The following is a 7,501-nucleotide window of genomic DNA, read 5'->3' as shown; positions in this document are numbered from 1 at the left end:
CCCCTCCTGCTGCAGCTCCTCTGTGTTTCCCCCCCTCTCTGGATGCTTCTAGATGCCAAGCTGCTTTGATTCCAAGCAGCACAGGCCAAGTAGCAGAGTTCTTCCTGGGGACTCCATCCACACAAACACAAAACTCCAACGTGCAACAAGTTAGGTATCGATCTCCCAGCCAGTGCAGCAACCCCACCCTCAAGGGCCTTGTCATGGAGTTGAAGACATGTGACACCAGTGAACACCAAGTTCTGCGTCTGGGATCTGCGTTCTGTTTCAGCAACAGGAGCAGTGATGTCGCAGGTCCCTTTGTGAGTAATTATCAAACGAACGACCGTTCCAGGTTCTGGTCGTGTCTGCTCTCCTTGTCTGTGGGAGCGCGGGAGAGCCTCAGGCCTGCATGGCCGGGAGGGGGCTGCAAGGGGCTGGCTGGGGTGGGAGGCAAGGGAGATGCCTGGAGTCAAGGCCAAGTGCATCCGAAACTACAGACAGAACTTGTGGTTCTGCTTTGCTTTGGGAGGCACACAGGGACAGCCAGCCTCTCCAGATTGCCAGGGTGCCCAGAAAAGGTAATCCTTGTGAAGAACAACCTTTAATGAGGATTTGCCCATGTGCCAGTTATGCAGGGGGCCTAGTCCAAAGCAGTTCTGAAATTTTCGGTAGTGCTCATTGGAGGGTCCTGCTTTCCCCTCATCTACAGATGTAGCAACAGGCCAGGAGAGCACCACATCTTGCCCAGGGCCACGTGGCTGTCGGGGAGAAGCAGGGCCTGCCCTGTCTGACCCCAAAGCCCAGGGGCTGTGTCTGTCCTGTGTGCACTGTTTACTGGCTTGCTTGTGCACAGACCTGGTCTCTCAGTGCCCTCCTAAGCTACTGCCTGGGTGGAGGCCCTGGCTTGAGAGATGCCCCAGTGAGCATCACCACTGCCTGTAGAGAAGAGAGCACCCAGGGGTGTCAGCACTGGGCAGAAGGCCTGAGCTGGAGGACACCACTGAGGAGGCAGGGATCCAAGGGACTCAACAGTTGCTGGAGGAAATGAAGGAGCTCCTCTGGGTCCCCAGCTTCCTAACTCTCCATGGAGCTGTCTTCTCTCCCTCTCTGCCGAAATCCAGGGAGGTGAGGCTGATGAGCCCAAGCCTAGCCCTGGAGGGAGCTCAGGCTGTGGGCTCGGGAGGGCAGCCCTCCAGCACACTAGCTACCAGGGCCTCCCTGATGGTGAGGCGGGCGCAAGGGAGAGGCAGCCCGTAACTGAGCTATGCACACAGAGCTTCCAGGCTGCCGGGGTGGGGGTGGCAGGCATCTCTCCTTTTCCTCTTTGCTTGCTGTTCTTTCTTCTGGTCCCATGGAGCCTTGGGTCTCCTGGACTCCATGAGAGTCCAGGCTGTTGTAACAGCAGGTGCAAGCCTTGAAAACCAGAGGTGCAAGGTCCAGGTGGCAGCTGATCTGCCATCTCCTGGAGGGCCACTGCATTCTGTTTGCTTTTGTTTCTGTTTTAAACATTAGGGACTGTATTACTTAGCTCTTTGTGAACATCCTTCTAATTCCTCTGTGCATGATCTCCTGTGAATGTATCATCACTTACTTGCTCCTCACCAACCAATCATCGAAGTGGCTCCAGCTTTCTGCTACTTGAAGTGTGGGTGCAGAGATTTTTGACATTTTAGTTTATCACCTTAGGACACATTCCCAGAAGTGGAATCACTAGGTCAGCAGCAGGAGCATGATTCAGACCCTTGATTTACTTTTACAAATTGCTTTCCAAAAGGATTATATTAATTGACACTTTATTAGGAATCTATAAGGGTGTTAAACATGTCAGATCTCCCCAGCAATCAATACACTCTTTTAAAGATTAGTCTTTGACTACACTCCAGTCTACTGCTGTGTGAAATGCACCGTGGTGGTTTCTGGGCCTCCCCTCCTATGTGGGTACTCCCTTCCCCTGGCCCATTGCCGGCCGCTGCCTCTCAGCTCCCCAAGGTCTTTTGCCGCCATGCGTCCATGCTGGATGTGGTCTCTGCTTGTGTGGACCTATTGGGAAAGTGTGCTTGCGCTCTCCCTGGAGCAGAGGTGGGCAGACTCAGCCCATGAAAAGCCAGGTAGCAAGACACTCAGGCTCTGTGGCCGTCTCTGCCTTGTCACTAGATTCCACTGTACGGTGATCAGGCAGCTGCGGATGCAAGCTGTGTTTGAGTCAGACTTTGTCCTGGCTGTGACCTGCTGGTTGTGGCTTGTTGATTCCTGCTCTGCCTGGGAAACCGCTTGGGGCGAGGTCCCAGTGGATGATGGAGTCCTGCTCACTTATCCTTGACAATGACTAGGCAGTAGGGCTCATTCTTTCACTACTGAACTTGGGGCCTGAGATGGGTAGACAGGATATGGAGGGGACAGGGCATTTGATGTGGTGGGGAAGACAGCTCTTGGCATCTCACATCCCGTATTGGAGTGCCGGGGACCAAGTCTCAGCTGTCTACTTCCCATCCGGCTCCCTGCTAACGCAGCTGGAAAGCCGTAGAGGACTTTCTGTCACCCACGCGGCTGACCTGGATGGAGTTTCGGGTTCTTGGCTTTAGCCTGGTCCAGCGCAGGCTGGTGCAAGCAAGCGAAAAGTGAACCAACAGACAGATCTCTTCCTTATCCGCCTCCCAGCTTAAAGAAATGAGAATTTTATAAAAAGAGCGATGTCTATAACCCCTCTCTGCCCCTCCCCCTCAGCTGACCCCAAGCCCACGTGTTCTTCCAGGCAAGGTGTAGACCAAGCAGGGTCACTATGGTTGCACCAAAAATACCACCAGAGGCAGAGGACTAGCAACACCCGGCACGTGTTAACAGATTTAGCTTTAGTGCCCTTACCATTCACTAGACACTGCACAGTCCTATCTGCCCTTCCAGGAACCAAGCGGTCAGAGCATTGTCCACAGTGAGGACACATATGAGCAGAGCAGCATACAGAGCTGCTCCTGTAGCCAGTGACTAGCACAGGGAAGGACTCGAACTGATGGCAGCTGGCTCCACTCCGACTACCCAGTAACCATTCTACTTTTCCTGTTAGTCTTAGGGCTTTGGACCTCACATACCTGGGTGGTAAGGTACAGGTGCCAATCTCCCTTAGATTCAGGGCACAGCTCTTGGCTGTTTCTGTCCTGCTGCTTGGTTGCAGACATGTCTGGAGCAGCTGTAGCCATGGTGAAGCCACCTGCTGCTGCAAGCCTGGAGGGAGCCAGAGAGCAACTGGTTCAGATCTGGGAAGCCTTCTTCTGAAGTTGCTTGCTGTACCTCTCTCTTTTTCAAGAAGTTAAGAGAGTAATACATCTCTATCTTGTTCAGGACACATCGATCAGGTTTCTCTCAGAGGAAGATAAATGTGATTGCTAAGCGTTAAAGCCTTGGCCCAGAAACCAGAGCCTTTCTTATGACACACAGGAGATTTGCTAGGAGAAGCCCTCTGAAGGATTCCAAATGTGCACCTCTCTCCCTAGTCCCAAATCCCAGAGTTCTTCCGAATCCCAGAGTCCTCACATGTAAGAGGTGGAAATGATTGAAACAGGTGCCAGAAGTAGAAACCAGTGGGAGGAGAGGAGATAGGCTAAAAAGATGGAAAAGAACTCTGTGGGGGAGGACTTTCCTTATCAGGTGTGTGTGTGTTGGGGTGACCGTAGGGCACAAGAGTCCAGGGGAAGGCCTAGTGTTCTTTGAGGAGCAGGGCCCCCCGGCGCTTGTGGATTCCTAACAGATCGGACAAGACCCCGTGAACCAGAAGCATGGCTGCTCATTTTGGTCTGCATGCGTGTGGGTTGACCAGCTGCAAAGCTGCAACTCTTTCGCACCCACCCCCTACCTTTGGTCTTGGATTTTTCTGGGAGCTTTCCCAGACCCCTCCCCTGCTCCCCAGGTCATCTAGAACAGCTGGCAGCTGGGGTCACATGTGGGAAGCAGGAGGTACAGCAGTCCATGGCGCAAGGCTGGGAGAGGGGCCAGGGTCAGCAGCAAGCACATGTCGTGGGAGGATGGGGGTGTGTGGAAGATCTGGCTCAGAACTGCAGCCAAGAGAGGGAGGGGACCTGGCAGAGGGGCACAGTGTGCTTAAGCTTGGCAGAAAGTCATGCCCAGAGCTTTCACACTTCCACCCTGGCCCACAGAGGGCGGCACGGTGGCTCTGGCTCTGGACGACTTTCTCCCTATCTGGCCATCTGCAGATTGTCTTCTAGGCGGCACACTGGCTGTGGAGATAGGCCAGTATTTGCAGTTGGCCCGGAGCTGGGAAGATAAGGGGAGAGAACTGGGGAGGACTTGATGGAGTGACTAAGATAAATGTACTGTACCACAGGAAATCGAAATGCAGAACTCAGGAGTGGGAGCCGCTGAAATATTGAAGACAGAAGGGACAGGCGGCCCAAGGGCGCCGTGGACCCCGCCACCACCGGAGCTCCTGAATATTGCACAAGGTAATAGGGTGAGGAGAGGACCAGAATAGAAACGAGCCATTAGCGGAGATGGCACGGCACAGTTTGGCTTACAAATGGGATTCTAATTAAGACAGGAGGACAGATGAGAGGGACTTGATGTTTTCTCCTCGACCTCACTTTGGTCATGTCTCCCAGACTGATCATGTGTTCTCCAGGCTAGTCTTCCTGCCCACCAGGAACCTTTCTCTTGCCCTCCCTGTCTAGGGTATGTGCAGGTGAGGATGTCTGGGTTAGAACCAAGGGATGCAACAGTCGTCAAGAAGCTTCCATGAGGCAGGGCTCTCCTGTCTTATCTGACAGATGAAGCTGCTTTCTGCCACTCCCTAGGACATCCTTGTTCCTCTCTTCAGGTCCTTACAGGGTTGAGGCCCCGGGGAGAAGGAGACACAGCCCCTGGACCCCAAGACAAAGGTTTGGACACGGCACTCTGCAATTCCGCTCCAGTGCCTTTGAGAAGATCAGGCTGGGAAAGTAGTGTCCTGGTGTGTTCAGGAATCTTGAGGGATAACTGGACCCAAGGCCTCAAGGATGAGGGGCTAGAGCAGCTGAAGTGCTGGAGGACAGCCATCTCCAGAGGGAGTTGCCCCCTTCCCTGGGGGCTGAGACCCTTCCCTGCCTGTGTTCCCCTGCCAGTGCCAGCAGGGTCTGGCAGTGGATAACATTTCTCTGTGTGACACCATCTCTTCCATCTCCTTATAGGTGGCCAACTACCCCTGCTCCACCCCCCGGTCCTGGCACTGCTCTGGCTGCAGGAAGCTGTAACTCTTGCTGCTGCTTTCCATGAGGGCGAGCATCATGTGTGCAGAAAGTCTTCCTGCTTTATCCTTCCAAGTTGAGAGTGAACTCTAGGCCAGAAGGGGCCACACCTGTTAGTCAGCAGGAAGGGAGGCCTTCAGCCTAGCGGGTCAGACCCAGGCGTAGATGCTGGCATCCCATACCGGGACACCTGGGTTCAGCACCTGACCCCAGCTTCTGACTCCAGTGGCCTGCACACGCAGACTATGGGAGGCAGCAGGTGATGGCTCAAGTCACTGGCTTCCTTTTACTTGCGTGGAAAACCTTGCATGAGTTCAGAGTTCCAAGCTGTGATGGGCATTTGAGCAATGAGCCAGCAGATGGGAAATTTTCTCTCTCTGCCTTAAAACAGCAACCACAAAAAGCCAGGCCAGCATCTCACAAGGCAGTGATGCCTCCCTAACTGGGCATCCAGGCTCAGGAAAGAAGCAAAGGTTCATAGACCAAAGACTGCCTCTCCCCTCCTCTCCTTTCCTCTCCGCTCCCCCCCATGTCTCTTTCATGGCACAGGGTGAGGATTGGAGTGTTCCAGTTCACTGGGCCCCAGTCAGGTCCGTTCCCAGCCTGCTTTTTCTTGGGTTGTCATTGTGCTGGGGATGAACTTGGCTTCCATGCAGGCTAACCAGTGTCACTGTCAACCTCTCTGGAGCCAGTGGCTTTGGATCTGACCTCACCATTGTCTTTGTCCCAGGGTCATCACCTCTAAGATCCACATGCACAAAGCATGGGTGGTTGGCTGCCAGGCAAGGTCATCCCCATGCCACCCAGTCCCCCTTTATTTAAAATCAAAATCAGAGACACACCTGACTCAGAGGGCACAGTCGTTCTTCTTGCCATCAGCTTGATGCTTTTGCAAAACGGTGTAGCTATTTTCTTTAGACTTTAAACATGGCTTTTTCTCCCTCATCAATCTTCAAACTTCCAAAGTCAGAGAAACTTTTTTCTCTTTGAAAATAGTTTTTTGGGGGGATGGCACAGTGGCACATCAGGCTAATCCTCTGTTTGTGGTGCCAACATCCCTATATGGTCACCAGTTCTAGTTCCAACTGCTCAATTCCAGCCCTGTTCCCTGTTGGTGGCCTGGGAAAGCAGCAGAGGATGGCCCAAGTGCTTGGGTCCCTGTACCCACATGGGAGACCTGAAAGAAGCTCCTGGCTTTGGATTAATTCAGAGCTGGCCATTTCAGCCATTTGGGCAGTGATTCAACAGATGGAAGGTCTTTTTTTCTTTTTGTCTCTCCCTCTCTGTAAAACCTGTCTTTCAAATAAAAAACAAATATTTTAAAAATAGAGATGGTTTTTCATTCTGTATGAAAGTCATGCCAGGTTAATGCAACAAACAGAACATCAGTTATTGGGGGAGGGCATGTGCTGGGTTGGGTTGGGAACAGAGTATGGCCATAGTTTTCCTCCTTTCCCTGCACATGGGCTTTCTGTACCCGGCATGATGGCTCAATTGGCTAATCCTATAACTCCAAGTGCCGGCATCCTGTATGGGCACTAGTTTGTATTCCAACTGCTCTACTTCTTGTACATCTTCCTGCTTGTGGCCTGGGAAAGCAGTCGAGGATGGTCCAAAGCCTTGGGACCCTGCATCCAGGTGGGAGACCTAATGGAAGCTCCTGGCTCCTGGCTTTGATCGGCTCAGCTCCGGCTGTTGTGGCCATTTGGGGAGTGAATCAGCAGATGGAAGGTCTTTCTGCATCTCCTCTGTAAATCTGCCTTTCCAATTAAAATAAGTAAATCTTAAAAAATAGACTCACATTTCTTCAAGTGATAAAATGCTAGGTTGAAGTCTCTATCAAACTCTCTTAAAATATTCTCTGAATTCTCTGTTCCCTGAGCCTGCCCTCTGTCACAGGTGTGGGGGCCAGGCCCTCTGTTGTGCACTCCCTGGCTTTCAGGGTCCTAAGGTGCTCCACATCCACTCATGTCGGAACTGGGGAAGGACTGAGGAAGAGGAAGGGCAGCGAGGTCTTGGTTGCCTATGTCAGTTGCTACCCAGGCCCTATGGGTGTGTTTCTCTGCGGGTGCTATTTGGACCTCTGAATTCACCACCTTCCCCCTGCTGGGAATTTCTGTCTCACCAGGGCAGTGCTTCTGGCTGGCCTTGCACAGCTGCGCACTCACAGCCCACAGGCCCCGGCTGCCTGCTCGCTGGCTGCCCCATGAGCTCTTCCTCTTTGAGGCCTAATCCAGGTTACATCCCTGCCATCCTTCCAATCCCAGGAAACCAGATGAAGTTCTTGG

General features: G+C 52.9%; 1 long non-coding RNA gene across 1 annotated transcript; it reads left to right on the top strand.

Annotated features, from left to right (window-relative positions):
- The first annotated feature begins 878 nt into the window (after positions 1-878).
- On the top strand, positions 879-5,467 carry LOC131482411 (uncharacterized). The gene is made up of 3 exons (XR_009246972.1): positions 879-1,107; positions 4,319-4,436; positions 5,157-5,467. It is a non-coding gene; the product is annotated as an uncharacterized LOC131482411 (long non-coding RNA).
- Positions 5,468-7,501: the final 2,034 nt, after the last annotated feature.

The sequence above is a fragment of the Ochotona princeps genome, chromosome 17 (assembly GCF_030435755.1).
Source record: "Ochotona princeps isolate mOchPri1 chromosome 17, mOchPri1.hap1, whole genome shotgun sequence".
Taxonomy (NCBI): Eukaryota; Metazoa; Chordata; class Mammalia; order Lagomorpha; family Ochotonidae; genus Ochotona; species Ochotona princeps.
This window is presented reverse-complemented; position numbering and strand designations above follow the sequence as displayed.